This window comes from Semicossyphus pulcher, unplaced genomic scaffold, assembly GCF_022749685.1.
Source record: "Semicossyphus pulcher isolate SPU_LCO1_2020_fin unplaced genomic scaffold, fSemPul1.0.p SCAF_13, whole genome shotgun sequence".
Taxonomy (NCBI): domain Eukaryota; kingdom Metazoa; phylum Chordata; class Actinopteri; order Labriformes; family Labridae; genus Semicossyphus; species Semicossyphus pulcher.
In genome coordinates, this window is record NW_027211637.1 from 6,696,861 (window position 1) to 6,713,983 (window position 17,123).

The window sequence follows — 17,123 nt, forward strand, 5'->3', positions numbered from 1 at the left end:
GTTTGGCATTGAGCATAAACAAGATATATCGCAAAAATATCAGTTAGTTTTGAATAATCAGAACAAATGCCTGAATTCGGCGAGCATGCAAGACTGTGTTTGAACTTAAATAAATAACAGGAATAACAAGTGTGGAGGAAGGTCCGTTTATAGAAGCTTAACACTGCGGGGTAGACGAGGCACAAGATAATTGTCTGGTAGTATATTAAAAATCATAAAAGGTCTTGGTTTAGTCATGTTGTAAGAAATATGCATAGAAACTCATAAACAGTATAATATGGTACGTATAGTATAGTATATTTAAAATAATAAATACAAATAAAATAATATATTTAAAACACCTGTGAGGAGTTTTTTACTGGTTATGAAACAGACTGAAATTAATTGTGATTACTCTTTATGATCTTCAAAAGCAAACCAGACCGTCAGTGACAAGATTGATTATTTCTATATAGTTACTTTAAATGCCTGAATCGCTTGTGTAAGTAGGTGTCAGACGAAGTGATTTACTGCACACTGCCTTTGTTTACATTTTCCAGGGCAACATTTTTAAGTGGGTGATACATATGACTGTTGGAGAAAGAAAGAAAGCAGGATGAGATTTTTTGTTAAAAACCACCACTTAAGCATGTACAGGACAAAATCTGCAGATATGAGGTACAGCTTTGTCCACAGGGGGCACCAAAATCAACACAAACCAAAAGTTCCTCACAGGAGCTTAAATTGAGTTTTTAGGATAGTGCAGCAGCATTTTTTAAAACCGCATTTATAACCCTTTTTTATAATACCACTAAATAGGTCCTGGAGACAGACTTCATAACAGTGTGGGATTCACAGAGCAACATTTTGACAGGTCACAGAAAAGACAGGAATTTTAGAGTGGAATGTCAGTGTTTTATTGTCAAGATGTCAAAGAGGAATCACACAACTTTTAGCTCTGCTAAAGTAACCTCTTCTAATTGTAGCTTGTGTTAGTCGTACAGCTAGCGGTGCTTTATGATTACTCTGTCCGGCTCAGCATCAAACTGTTTAAAGGGAAGACAAATATGTAAAAAGTTATTATGGTGAAAACCAGCACTGCTGCTGCAAATAAGGCAAGAGAGGAACACTGCAAAATGTGTTAAATCGTATTTGTTGACGCGGCATGACAACAACAAGCTGTAAATGGTTTAACATTTTAGTGTTTTACATGAACCTGCTCTTATAAAAGTGCTGTGCTGTTAGATTTTTTACATTTTTAGGCCAAATGTCAAAAATGTCCTAAGGTGTGACTGAGACCGTCATAGTTCAATGATTTACGCCTGTCATAAATAAAAAATAAAAGCATGAAAATGTTGTTAAAACCCTCTGGCATAATTTAACAAGTATCTATTTTAGTTACTGGCAATCATTTTTTTCATTCATTTATGTCTAAAAGAAAAGGAACTAAAAGAAAAGGAACTTCAGACATTTTGTCACAAAAACTATGTCCTGTGGTGTGACACCATATTCGGATTTTTAATCGGGCTATAAAGGTGTTAAGTTTTGTTGTCCTTTGGTGTGACAGCCCTAAATTATATTTTTTATCAAAATACTTTTTCTAAACTACATAATTTTGTAAAGTTATGTAAATCTAACTTGGTGTAATCAAAATCGTTTGGGCTGTTGACGTTCATTTTGGTCCAAATTAGAGGAAAAAAGAGGATAAAGCAGGTGATGTTGCTGTAGGGCGTGATAGCTGTTATCAATAAGTCACTACCACAGAGGCCTGTCAACCAAGACGTAACAACGGCAGTTATCCACATATGGTCACTTCTGCTTCCAAAAAAACACAAGATTTATTCTGATCCGGGAAAACGTGAATAAACAGTCTCTCCAGGATTTCGCAGCTTTTTCTGCCTGATTTTGATGCAGCTTTTTTAAAAAGCTGCAATACAAGTTGTGATGTTTTGAGCTTAAACACATCACACATCTGCTCTGAGCGACTGGGACAAACGCTCCAATGAAGCCGTCTGTTACTTGAGCGAGCCGTTTGTCTTCTGACATCCCTTCCTGTTGATTTCCGTGACAAGACGGCAAATAAAATGTGTGAAAACTGAATGAAACTAAAATAAATTGCAAAGATATTAAAGACACAGTAAAAAAAAAGTCCTCATGTTTCTATGACTTAGCAGACCTCAGGGGCACCTGAACGCAACATCACAATTTCCTGGAGGGACTGAACACACATGATTTAGACTTTTGGTCATATAACAGGAATCATCTTGATGCAGCTCCTTGTTCTGATCTGTTGGAGATTTTACATAATTTTACGTCTCTAAAGGTCATAGGTCATCCATTCGTCTCTTTCCCTCTACAGGTAGTTACCTGGTTTATTCGATTTATCAACCCAACTACATCAAGACCACCCTCCAACCAAACAGCACTAACACCACCATGTTTACTACTGCTACACCTCACAACAAGCCTGACTTCACTTTGAAGAACCAGAACCTGAGCCTCTCGATCTTAAACCAGACCGGGATGATCAACAACACCAACCAGGCTTTAATGAATGTGATTCAAACTTTGTCCCTCAGCAACAGCAGCAATCAGACGAACAGAGTGCACCTGAACGCCCCACAAGGCCCGTCCTGTGGAGAAACTTTGTACCTGTTTGCTTTCTGGACCACCACACTGCTGTACACGCTGATTTTCATCCGTTTAGCGCTGCATGAACATTTGGAATAAACTTTTAAACTTAATAAATAAAGATTCGAACACTTCCTGTTCAGAGTTCAGACTCACAGTGAAACAGATGATGATAGAAGTGATTTCAGTCGTACCTATACATACATATACAAACCTTTTATCTATTAAGTGATGAAAATGGGATGCCAATGAAGGGAGACTTGATTTGAATAAGCTTTACAAAGAGTTTTGATTATTAAAAATGAATCTCTGTTCAGGCTGATTGATGAGAAAATGTTTTTGTTACAGATGAATCGAATATTTGTGGATATCTTTTAGTTTTTATCCTGGTTTTTAAACGGCCTTCTTTGTCATGTTTATGCTCTACAGATCTGTGAATCTTGACTTATAGGAAATGTAGTAACACAGACTTATTGATTGCTAATAACTGATTAAAGACTAATCTTAAGGGAGCTTAAAAAAATTGTTCACCCTTCTGTTTTCTCCGTGAGAAAATACATCCTTTCAGTTAAAACACTCTGATCTGATTTCACGTCATAATTGTCCTGTCAGATCTTTTTACCATTTAACAATCTGTTTTTATACCCGAACACTTCCCCCTTATGTGACGAACGTAAACAAGACGCCGGGACACTTCCTCATCAGTTTTGGGGCTGCCCTAAGTTAGCCTCCTTCTGGTGCCTTGTACCGACTATATATAAGCAGCATTCAATAGAACTATTGATCCAGACCCACTTCTTGCCATCTTTGGTTCAGTAGTGACAAACCCGTGTATTTACAAATATTTAGGGCGAGCTGTTTCCATCTGCACATTGCTGGCTGAACGTCTTATTCTACAATTGTGGAAGCCAGAGGGCGGTCCTTCATTTCAGAGACAGCGCAGAGATCTGGGAAATATATCACATTTAGAGAGACATTCTTGGAAGTATGGCAACCCCTCATGGACAAATGGACGACCACCTCCAACACAACTTTCTCTGAAGCCACATACGCACCTGAATTTAGGATTCTAGATATTGGTTCTGTAATTACACTTTATGTAAAAAGAGCTGTCTTTGATATTCTTTACTACTATTTTATTACTTGATATTATGAGTGCATCTATTATTAACCCTCACTTGAATGACTCTTTTATAATTGCTGCTCTTGATACGTCTGTTGTACTCTTCAGCATTTTAATTATTGTCTGTTTTATTTGTATTTTTTATTTCTTTATTTCACCTTATGTTACTACATGTCCATGTTATTTATGTTTCATGTTATTTCTGTTTTGTTAAAAAAGAAAAAGAAAAAAATAATTCTCTTTTTTTCTGGATTATTTGATAGTAAATATAAATAAAAATATACCTTTTAACTTAATATTTTGCTTTTGATATTTCTTTTTATCTGTCTAACTTTGACTTTGCATTGTCAAGTTGATCTTCAGCAAGTGATTCAATTTTAAAGCCCAGCAGAGCCATTTCCATAATGACTCGCTCATGTTTAGCACCATCTAGTGGACAAACTCATAAATCACACTTAGACTGTGTATTAGTCTTCTAAGAAATAACCAATGATTGATAAGTTATAAAATCCTTAAAAATGTTTGTTTTATTCTTTATTATTATTATTATTACTATTGTATTATTTCATATTTTAAATATAATAATTACGTCTATTATGAACTCTGTTGTCTCTTTTACATTTGCTGCTCTTGATACATCTGTTGTACTTTTCAGCATTTTAATTATTCTCACTCGTATTTGTATTTTGTATTTCTTTATTTCACCTTACGTTACATGTCCATGTTTTCTATGTATCAAGTTATTTCTGTTTTGTTTTGTTTACCCCTAAAAACTCATTTTAAAAAATGAATAAAAATTATTTGGTTTTCTGGATTATTTGACAGTAAATATAAAATGTTCATATATAAAGGATTAAAAAGACGCCCCTCTTTAAAGTTATTATTTTTTTACAATTTTCAAATTCTCACAAATATACCTAAGATAAAAGAACATCAAAAAAACGTAATACCAATATGTCAAAATACCTTTTAACTTATTTGTCATTGTGTAAATAGATTTAATATATATTTTGCTTTTGATATTTCTTTTTATCTGTCTAACTTTGACTTTGCATTGTCAAGTTGATCTTCAGCAAGTGATTCAATTTTAAAGCCCAGCAGAGCCATTTCCATGACTCGCTCATGTTTAGCACCATCTAGTGGACAAACTCATGAACTTGCACTAATAAATTACACTCGGACTATATACAGTAATTATCTTCTAAGAAATAGAAAACAATGACTCATGAGTCATAAAATCCTTAGAGATGTTGGTCTGAAGTGATTTGAATAAAGTAGCTTAAAGTCAAAAGATCAAATTTAAGTGTCTTTTTCAAGAGAAATTCCTGAACAGTTTAAAACAGGCTGTTTCTAACGGCGTACAAAGATTTTTTGGAGACACGTGGTTTGTATGGGACAGCATGGTATTTGTGTTTCAGAAATATTCCTCCTCATTCCTTGTGAAACTGTTCCCTGTGTTGTTGACGCTGTAACACAAGTGAGACTTCAGACAGTTCTGATTCTGGTCCAGATATTAACTGAAGGTTGGAACATTTTCTGTCACTGAATCAAACCCCATTCTCTTAATAATATAACTGATTTTCAGTTCCCTTTGTAGCAAGTAATCAACATCGTTAGCACTGTATTTAAGAAAAATTAATACATTTTATTTAAGTATGTAAGAGAGTAAAAATATTCTCTTTGTTGTGCAGCTGGAGGAGGCTGAGGCCGGTGCATCAGGTTCTGTTTGTTCAGCTCCATCAGAAGAACAGTTAACTCATCCTATAGGCAGGGAGGTCGTCTCCTTCACAGCGCACGCTGCCTCCTCAGCTCTGGACTCGTTTCCTCCTTGATTACTTTCCTCTCTGTAAAAGAAAGTTAATTAACAACATCAGTAATGAGGAGACAAATTTTACCTGTGTAAGAAATCTGATAAGTTAGAATAAAAAGTATATACCTTTTTTTTGTAAGATGGCTGACAGTGTCTAATGTCTCCTCCTCTCCTCTCCTCTCGTCTCTGCTCCTCTGCTCTCTCTTTAAAACACAAACAAGAGGAACAACAGTTAATAACTTCAGCACTGAGAAACAAAAGTTTCTGATAATAACAAATCAATGTGTATTTACCTTTTGAAATGAGAGAGCAGACGGTGCAGGCTGCCTCCTCTGCTCCTCTCTGGTCACCTTTCTGGTCTGGACTCGTTTCCTCTCCTCTCTGTAACAGACAAATTACTTTCAAGGAGACAAAACAGTTCAGAAAAAACATCAGTTAACAGAAGAAACATATCACTCTCTGAGGATTCTGATGAAAAAAAAAAAGTAAATAAATAAATAAAATAAACATATCTTTTTTTTTAAGATGGTTCACAGTGTATGTTGTCTCCTCTGCTCCTCTCTGGTCCCGTCCGGTCTGGTCTGGACTCGTTTCCTCTCCTCTCTATAACAGACAAATTAATTCATAGAAGAGACAATGGTTAATAAAAAAAAACTTCAGACAACAGAAGAATAATGTAGCTGTGTGAAAATGAATTAGAATAACGTAGACTTATCTTTTTTTTTAAGATGGTTCACAGTGTATGCTGTCCCCTCAGCTCCTCTCTGGTCCCTCCTGGTCTGGTCCCGTCTCTTCTGATCTGGTCTGGTTCTCCTGGTCTGGGCTCGTCTGGTCTCCCCTGGTCTTGTTTCCTTTCCTCAATCTAAAATTCAAATGATGGATAACAAGAGACATTAGATAATAAAGAACTTCAGCAAACAAAAGAAGAACTTCACTGTGTAAGAAATGTAAACATACAAATATAAAAGTATATTACTCTTTTTTTGTAAGATGGTTGACGTTTGATACTGTCTCCTCTGCTCATCTCTGGTCCCTCCTGGTCTGGTCCGGTCCCGTCTGGCCTGGACTTGGTCCTCTCCTCTCTCTGAAAAACAAACAACAGATAAAATTAGACAGTTAATCAACAACATCTGCAACCAGCAGGGACCTCAGCAGCCCTGCAATACACATGGGCCAACTGTGATGACGAAACAGTCATTCACACGCGGAGGCGTTTCCCTGCTGGAGGCAGACTGCTGCCTTCCGTGTCCCTCCTCCTCTTTCTCGGCCACTTCGCATACTTAGTGGACGAGCTGGTGAAGCGACAGAGGACTGACATGACACAGCATCCGTCTGCCGTGTAGTCGCTGACTCTCCAGCAGTTGGTGAGCTGGGAGCTGTCAAGGCGGTACACAGGCGAGATGAATCTGTTCACCGTCCTGCCGTCTACCTCCAGCCGTCGGTGGAAGTGCCGGGGGTCTCCCCTGAGGGCTCCCAGCTCAGCCCTCTCAGGGAGACCAGGAGTCAGGATGGCGCGAGAAACAAAGCCTGCATGAGGCACCATCAGACCTGATGGTGCATCAAGAGGAGATGGAGAGGAATTCTCCCTCTGCTCCTGCGCCGGGAAGGGCGTGAACACCTGCCGGGTTCGAAAGAATCCTCTGAAGGGGATCAGAGGGAAGTCCCTCAAGCCTGTGACCAGGTTGTGGTACAGGCTGAGGACGACATCCCTCATGGAGTCCAGGCTGGAGCTGCTCAGAGGACGGTTCCTCATGTTGGTGACGATCAGCTGGAGGGTCCGTCCTGGTCGAGGCAGAGCATCTGTATGGAGTGACGAGAAGAGGAAAACATGAGAAACAAGAGTCAGGGTGACACGATTGGAATCATTGAAGCCAGATTAAGAAGTGAGGATAGCCGCTCAGCTCTGACTTTAAAGTTCACTTCATGTCACACAGAAGAACAGAGAGACTCACAGCTAAAACCTTCTTTAAGATGACTCATGTCGTTCAGAATCAGCGTGAGTAATGTAAAGACTTTAAGACACAACGTGACATTAAACAGCTTTAAATCCAACTTATGTTCATTAACAAGATGCTAACATTAAACAAGTTCTACTGCTTTAAAATAACGATGAAATGCTATTTTAACATTCTTCAGATTGACTGTCTGACAATAAAGTAATTTTATATGTTTCTCTATGCGAACACAATGTGGAAATAAGGGAACCAAATGGCTCACATTGAAAACCAACGTCTCTGAACGGTCACATTAATAGAGTCTGTTTAAGCCATGTTAGCATCACACCGTCTGTTTCCCTTAATAACACTGAACATGACTATCCAGAGACACTTTTACTTACAACGTAGTCTACTTATTTCTTTACTCAACCAAATCAAATTCAACTTAAACAAGTAGAGTCACAAATTTAGCTCTGTCCGTACCTTCATTACAGTAAATCCCGATCAAGTACACATGCTAATCATGCTAACTCTGTCATCCACATACAAACAGCAGGCCCGGGCTGACCTCACTGACGTCAGACGTCTGTCTCCATGGCGCGTGCACAACTTTTAGCATTGTTTTGTTTTTAAACTGAACGGTCGCCATGTTTGACCAAAACTTTCAATTTTACACCTCACAAACCCCCATAACATTAATATTTATACTTTTTACACATGTTTCTCTCAGTAGATTCTAAACACTGTATACAATATTATTTAGAAACAGCCTATAGTAAAATAACTGTCTATAAATATGATTATATGATTTAACATATAAATAGTGGACAAATATTTTCGGCTAACAGAGAAATGAACTTAAATTAACCTTTATACATATTGTAGTAATTTGCTATTAAAGCACATCAATATATTGTGTTCTATGTAATATGAATACAGAGCAATGTCTTACCATAGCGCTCATCCAGAGGGGGGAAGACGCCGATGGTCACCAGGTGCTTCTCTCGTCGGAATCGGGGGCCGGCCATTTCTTCGTCTCCTGACAGCTTCTTGGAATCTTCCAGATGATGGTCGTAGTTTTCTTGATGAAAGTTTGTAATCTCCAAAAAATCGAGCTCGTCCAAGTGTCTCTTGTTCTGCGCTCAGGTATGGAAAGGAATTAGAATCATTGGGACCTCTGCTTTTATAGGGGCAACTGAACACGTCAGGCCTCACCATGACCACCAGCGATATGAACAATAATAGCCCAATATTATTTCAGAACAAAAATACATTTTCTTCTACAATTAATACTTAATTATATGATACTAAAGTAAATAAAGCCTGATTACATTAGAACCACATGGATGACACTTACTCACTGACCAATAGGCCTGGATTAATAATTAAATTACATTTATTTTTTGTGGGCATTCGTAATAACAAAACATAATAATACAATTAATATCATAATTTTGATCAAATTGTTTGTTGATGCTATATGTAAAAAAGAAAAGTACTTGAATTAAATATAATGAATTGAATTAATAACATCATCACTGTTTTTCTCTTCGGTTTTAATTATTATTGTGTGGGTCAAAAGCTAAAAAGGCCTTAAGATGGAAATATGGAAAAAAGGCTGTCAACTTTTTTCCATTTCCGGTTTGATTTGTTTCCGATTACAATTCACTGCAGGAATCAGAATCTGGTCACTTTTATTAGTTTTTCGTTATTCGCCTTAATCACACAGTTATTGTCCTCAGCTGAAGGCTTTTCTTTGATGACTCTTTTCAGACAGCAGAGAAGAGTGTGCTCCATCTTTACGCACGGCTGGTCCGGGGGTTACATTTCGTGCAGTAACAAACACTGTTGTAAAAGTAATGCTTGTACACTGTTATATCTCACTTTTTTCGTGGATCATAGCATCCCGTTTTTGACGTCAATAAGAATTTCGAGTCCAGATTGAACATTTCAATAGCCTATTGATAGTTTACATTTATGTTGCACTTTGTTAGAGGCAGATTATGTGTTCTTATGCAATAAGTCGCAGCAATAGCTATATCTTCTTTAGGCTAAAAATGCCCTCAATGTCCTCAATCCTTGCACGTAGTAAATTAGTGCAGTGTGCAATCATTATGTTTAATGTGCACAGAATACCGAGGCTTATTTTTCAACTGTCTGTATCTCACCGCACGAAATGTACCTGCGGACCTGCCGTGCGCAAAGATGGAGCAGATTCTGTTCAGGTCTGTAAAGAGTCATCTAACAGCAATAGCGATTATCACCGGCCACCCCTGTGGTCACCCCAGATCTGATAGGTAGTTGGTTCAACATAATAAGGCAGGAAAAACGCTGATCTAACAATGATGACAGCTCAGCTGATCCGCTGATTCAGGGCCAGTTTGCAGGACTGACTGAGGTCGTGAGAGCGGATCTCTAGTCAGTGGACGTTTGACCATGACCAAGAGGTCACGAAATCGAAAGTGCTGTTGAGCGCCCGCCACAGCACCGACTGCATACCGCTGCATCAACACTGAGAGCACATTTGGCAGAGAGCAGACTTCAGTGTTTTATAGACATTAGCAAAAGAATTGAAGACAACAATAAGAATTGCATTTAACTGCACAAAGAGCGGTCGACGTCATTAAGAGCTGTGAAAGCACCGGGAAACACCGGCAACGTGACGACGCACAGTAAGCAAGAACAAGTTTTCCCAACACGCCACACAGACATTTATGGGCTCAATGAATGAACCATCAACGAATTACCTCTATAAAGCCTGTTTGTAATGTTTACTTATTGTATACCTCGTGCTTTTACTGTGGGATGTGCTGCAGTGATCACATCTGTCTGGGTCAAAATCATAAGGGGATGAGTATTATTATTACCAAATTGTTTTCCTCTTCTTTATTTCTCTTGCAGCTTACCATATCATTTGTAGCATAGCCATATATGAAGTAATAAAACAGCCAGCTTTGCTGGTTATTAGATTTAAACTTAAATTGCACCGTGGTGGTCCTCTCCTCCTCCGAGCCGCTGGTCAGAGACAAAGCATCACACTCGCGGGTCCGCGGGAGCGGGGACGATAATTAACCCTCCTGTTATCCTTGGGGTCAATTTGAGCCCATTCAATGTTTATCATTCAAAAAATAATAGTTAACTTTTTTTTTTTGCTTCATATTTCATGACTTTTCCTAATTTGATGGGGACAACTGATTATGCATAAAATTATCATGATGATATTTTTTCAATGTCCTGAACACATATTGCACGCATTGGTGTTCCTCTGGGGTCAATTTGACCCCAAGCTGTTTTAGCTGTGTAAAACTTGTCTGTCTGTGTGTGTGACCTAACATCCCCATACCTGCAGGTGCAGAGTTGATACTTTTGAGTTGATACATAACAGGGGGGTGGGGAAAACAACTATTCCCACCAGAACTTTGATACTTCTCGTGGTGTGGGCATGTGGGAAACAACTTGACTTGTGAACTCCTGCCAAAACGAGGAAGCCAATGTAGGCTTGCGAGTTGATCACATCCAAGTCTTTCCAACTACACATACCCCTCTAAAATTATCCCCTCTAAAGTTAGTACAATATTTTCAATTGATGGTTATATGAAGAACTCGAATAATGACTTCATGTCTTCAACATGGCTGACTGTGTGTCTGGTGGGACACACTCTTAGCAGCACGTCTACCTTGTTGTTGAAGTGAGTAGAGGGACCATAATTTTCCATTTTTGGTTCTAACATGACATGGGGGAGGGGGAGACAATATTCTCATGAGAACTTTCCCGCACCATGGGCATGAAGGTTTGTGTGTGTGGAGGGCGGGGTATTCCCGCAAGGACATTGCATTCTGACATTCTGAGACAGAGGGTTGTGTTGAGGAGGACCCTGATTTTGTGGCATTCTCATCTGATGAGAATGAGAGTGTTGACCCTCCTGTTGTCTCTCAACCACCAGCAGACACGATCCCTTCCAAAAATGGAAAGATAATATGGTCCCTTTCCCCACTTCAACAGCAGGGTAGACCAGATATGCAATCAGCCATGTTGAAGACATCAAGTCATCATTAGAGCTCTTCATAACACCATCGATTGAAAATATTGTACTTGGGATGACAAATTTGCCGGTCCCAAGCCGGGATAACAAAAGAGGAGGGGTGAGTGAGACTTCATAGTGACTAACTAGTTTATGAGGGGAAAGGGGGGGTGGGGGGGGGTTGGGTCACCAACATCAATCAATACAGTTCATTCTGTGAGAGTCATGAATGTGCACCCCAAAGTAGAAAAGATTTGGATGAAAGATTTTCAAGATACACTAACTCTAAAACTGAAAGTTTGACCTGATGGTGGCGCTACAGGAAAGGTCATATCATCACCATAACCAATAGGGTTCATACTCTTGTGTTCATTAATGTTGTCAGTAAATTTGAGAAGATTTGTATGAAAACTTTTCAAGATACATTAATTCTGATTTAAAAGTTTGGGCTGATGGTGGCGCTAGAGAACAGGTCAACTCACCGATATGTTTCATTATCAAGGGGTTATTTATGTATTCAACAAATAAACAAAGTGCCTGACACAAAAACTTGGTCAACAATTTTGTGTAAATCATTTTCTGGAGGCAAATATCCCTGGGGTCAGATTGACCCCAAGGGCAAAATGTGTTAGTTTATTGAGGACAATACGAGGGTTAAGCACTGTAAAAGTCCCAAAACGCAAGCAGAGCTGGAATACGAGGACATTTAATTCACCAAGTCACAGCCATGTGAGTACAGGAACGCCTCACTTGGCCCGCCCGAACTTACATTTTGAGAGAAGGCAGGGACGGTTGTTACAGTGCTCCAAAACATCTTACACATAAGTAAGAAGAGAGTCTGAGCATGTGACAGCAGCTTGTAGTAACAGGATGCAACAGTTATTGTTTTCTTTATGTTGTCATTTATTAAAAGATCCAAACATGAACACTATAATCAGGCTGTTGATCATTATACGTTAATTAATTACAGCAATTACAGCATTAACTATTTTGTACCAAACCACAGCTGTTTGCAGACTGGGTGGGCACAGAGTGCTAAAACACAAGAGGCCTAATTCTCCTGTGAAATAATTCCCTCACTGTTTGGAAATGGGTTAGCAAAATCACAAAAATATGTAATAATAAATATCAGTGTATATGATAGAAGAGTGCCATTGGAAGCCAATAAATTTGGGCTTTTACGGACTAATTTTTTCTCTGGGGGAGCATGCCCCCAGACCCCCCCAGCTGTCTACTTTTCCCCAATGGCTGAATACTGCATATGTCTGTGGGAAGCCCTGAATAATCTGAACAATATTGTACAATATTATGTACCATTTCAATCATAACTTTTCTTATACTCTTCATAATAGTTTGTGTGAAAGAAAATGAAAAAGTGCATAGCCAGCTGCAGCGAGGTGGTGCTTCTTTCAACATGTGTATATAACTTTTGGTTTTGGTGTGCCACCCCAAGATTTTCTGTGACCATCTCCGGCCATCCCCAGGAAAGAATCCTGGGGTCGCCACTGAATATTGCTCATAGATTAGTCAAATGCAAGTTAGACCATTTCACAAAAATAAAGACCGACTAATTTTAAGCCCAAAAAATTAGACACCGTACCCCCAGGCTAAGTCAGCTTTAACACTCATGTTACCATGGTAACAATCAGTGACACCTGCTGAAATTCAAATTTTGAATATCTTTGACGGTCCTTTCAATAGTCGAATTAACACTGTTTACTGTGGCTGCAATTCTTTTTCCAAATCAGGCTATTTTTTTGTTGTTACACTCTTGGCTGAATTCCAAGTAAAATGCCCTTAAAACTGTTGAATCCCTCCAACAGACAAACATTCTCTGCTGGGGTAAACAGACTTGAGCTGTTTGATGCGATTACTAGGTTGTGCATTTTTTTTGTTTACCCAGAATTCAATGCACCATAGTCCTGCTTAGAATAGTCAAGAACTAAACTGCGTTGTGAAACAGATGAATTAAGTGGACTATCTGAAGTCTGACTATTTGTTATATCTCAGCCAAAGTCTATCTTTGTGAAACAGGAACGGATGTAGGGGGTCTTTGTGTTTGAGTTTGCATGTTCTCATGCATGCACGGGTTCCCTCCAGCTTCCTCCCACAGTCCAAAGACATGCTATTAAGGTTAAAACTCCAAATTGCTCATAGGTGTGAATGTGAGCCTGAAAGGTTGTCTGTCTCTATGTTGGAACATGGACATATTACTGTGTTTAACAAACACACACAACCCCTGACACTGACACAGGACAGCAGTCAGCACAGTGGTATCTAATATGGAAAAGGCAAAGTCACACAGTTCAACCGGTCAGATCACAAAGCTCACTGGGAAACTCAAGAGTAAAGGGCAGGCTGTTAGACACAGGTGAAACACATTAGGGTGAGGCAGGTAATCACAGAGGTAGGAAACGGAAAGGATGGAACACAAGGATAACAAGAAGGGGAACTTAACTGGACTGGAGATTTGTTTTAAAGTGAGGAGATTAAGTAAGGGATAATGTATAATGAGCAGGTCGTGGTCCTGAAAATGTCCTGACATTTTTGGGGCGGGCTGCATGTGCGAACGCAAACGGCGACTTTATTCAGGACTTTTTCCTGTCAGCCTCCAAGTAATGTTGCATGTCTTTACCGGGCTGGCCTTCAATTAATTCCTTGTAAAAGGCAGCTACTGTTGCCATAAACCACAAATCACCAGTACATGCAATATTTTCAAGACATACATTCAACCCATCAAAGTTGTGGCTTATTTCATTGACTTGTACTGTAAAGCAAGCATGCTACAACATGTAATGAAGAGGACCTTCATTAAATATATACTTATTTGATTGAAAATAAACTATTATTAAAATGGGAAGGTAACAAACTGGAAAGATGAGCCAGAATGGACACAACTCTTTATTAACAATAACCTTATGATGAATATGGTTTTGGTGCATGGGCCAATAGTAGGCTAACTGGGGGGATTAGTATGTGATGTTAAGTATCTTAGAGATGGTAATTTCTGCTTTTTAAAGGGATGGAGCTGTGTGTAGGTAGTATCTGGTGCGACAATAAAAGTCAAATAAAAGCCAGAAAGGAGAGGAAAAATATTTTTTATTTATTTAACCTATATTTCACCAGGAAATAATCCCACTGAGATACAAAATCTCTTTTACGAGGGAGTCCTGGCCAAGACAGCAGCATAAAAAGTTTCACATGAAGAAACAAACAACAGACTAAAACAAGCAGAAAATTAATCTAACTGCTCAACAGCATTCAACATTATGACAGGGGAATAAATAATCCCTGACAGAAGGTAAATGTACAAAATAAATGAATATATATTATTGCAAAAAACTAAGATGTGAAAACATCCACATCATGCAAGAGACAAAACACAAAGAGGAAAAACTGTATTAGACACCTTTTAAAAATAAAAAACACCACCTAATCTGGAGACTCCATGCTACTCCAATCTGGTGATGTTCTAGCTGCTACACGCCGCTGGATGGCGCCAGAGGACGACAAATAAATAAAAGCATGCCTAACATCATTCTGCCTGCAATATTCCTGAGAGCCACCCGATGGCGCCAAAAATCCACACAAGCATTCCCAAGTTTAAACTATTTATATCGAGAGATGGTACTACTTTCTGATGGTGGTCCACAGTTTTCCATTTGCCATGACAGCAGGAGTGTTTACTCTTACTCTTAAGTATTTGATATAAATGTTTTTTTTAATGTTTAACGATTTGCATGTCTTTTCTATTTAAAGACTAAATGCAATGGTGAAGCATTGTTGGACTTGGAGGCCTTAACCATGAGCTGGATCAAAGAAAATCTGAAAAGTTTTGAGTTTATATATATTCCCTACATTTATTGTGAAACCCCTTACTGAGATCAGGGGTCCATTTCAGAAAGCGGGCTTAGTGAAAACCCAGAGTTTGTTAACCCTGAAATGAGGGAAACCTCGGGTTTGCCGTTTCAGAAAGAGAGGTACTCTGAGTTGGTTACTATGGTGACTGTATCTGTGAACCTAACCTGGTCGCGAGCAGGTTTTCTTCAGGAAACTCAGATTTTCGCTCTGTCTCCTCCCTCTAGGCTGTAAAACCGTCATTTGACTTCCTCATTCATTCAGCCCGTATCACGCGCGTCTTAGAGTGATTCATTAAAAAAACGTTTGTCTGTGTGACAAAGAAGATAATTATTTGCGACCATGGCATGTCCATTTGTCGACGACATAGTGATTGGGTGTGTCGATGGAACCCATATTCCCATCAGGGCTCCCTCTGAAAATGAGGGAGACTATGTAAATAGAAAGTCCATCCACAGCATTAATGTGCAGGTAGATATGACCACTGTGTCAAAATGTAGAAGACTGCATCACAATCCCGCAACTAACATCTGTCATTCTCTGCACTGTCAAGGTCATATGTGATGTTTCACACCTCATAACAAATGTGGAGGCCAAGTGGCCTGGGTCTGTGCATGACTCACGGGTATACCGTGAGTCTACTGTAAGCCACAATGGAACATGGTAAGTAGCCTAGAGCTTTGTTCAATATAATTCACTTGTCTCTCTCCTTTGACACACTCAAAGTATCCACTATACATTACAGTATACACACTTTGACGGCCATCTGCTGGGTGACAGGGGTACCCATGCCAGCCAACATTGTTGACCCCTTACCCTGACCCTGAGCCAGGCCCCCAGCAGCGCTTCAGTGTGGCCAACTGCAGGACGAGAGCTCGGGTGGAGATGACCATAGGCCTGTTGAAAGCCTGTTTCCAGTGCCTACGTCACCTCAGGGTAACCCCTGAGAGGGCCTGCGACATTATTGTGGCATGTGTTGTTCTCCATAATATTGCCACAATTAGAGGAGAGCAACACCCTGCCCTACAAATAGAGGCTGAAGACCCCATCCCTGCAGCTGACATGCAGGATGGAAGGGCAGTCAGAGATGTCGTCTGCCACAATCATTTCACTGTCTAAGACATGTTTTTTTTTTCACCTTATTTAGATCATACATACTTTAAAGTCTTAGTTATACTTCTTAACTTCCAACCGCCTAGCCATTGTTCATATGTTTGACCTTTGACCCATTTACACAGTGCTTCTCAGATGAGGCCTGGGTAGTTTTCTACTTTCTGAAGCCCAAGGACACTGAGTACTCCTATCTCTATAAAAGGCCTGTGTATTCACTCATTTCTGTATCATTCTTATTAGGCTCTCTTTGGTTGCCTCTCTGTTCTGCTCTGACCCTTTGCAAAAGTCTTTCATAGTTATAATAAAATAATCAAAAGATAAATCTGTGTCAAGGTCATGTTTTGTAGATTTTCCACCACCACTGCAGAGAGCAGTCAAAAAAGACAAATGAGTCACATTTTATTTGGTCCTCTTTATTTCCTACAAATACAAACGCAGACCTTAATTACTGGAACAATATTTAAAAAATAAAATAACACAATTCACCTGTGACTACGCACCCACCTCTAACTTGTGTTGCAATATTTCGATCTCCAGCGCTGTCTTTTTATTCTGGAGGTCCAGGAACACCAATTTTTATTTATTTTTATTTTTTTTTTAAAAAAGATGTCTCCTGTACAGTTCCTTTACAGGTAACAGGGAATACATAA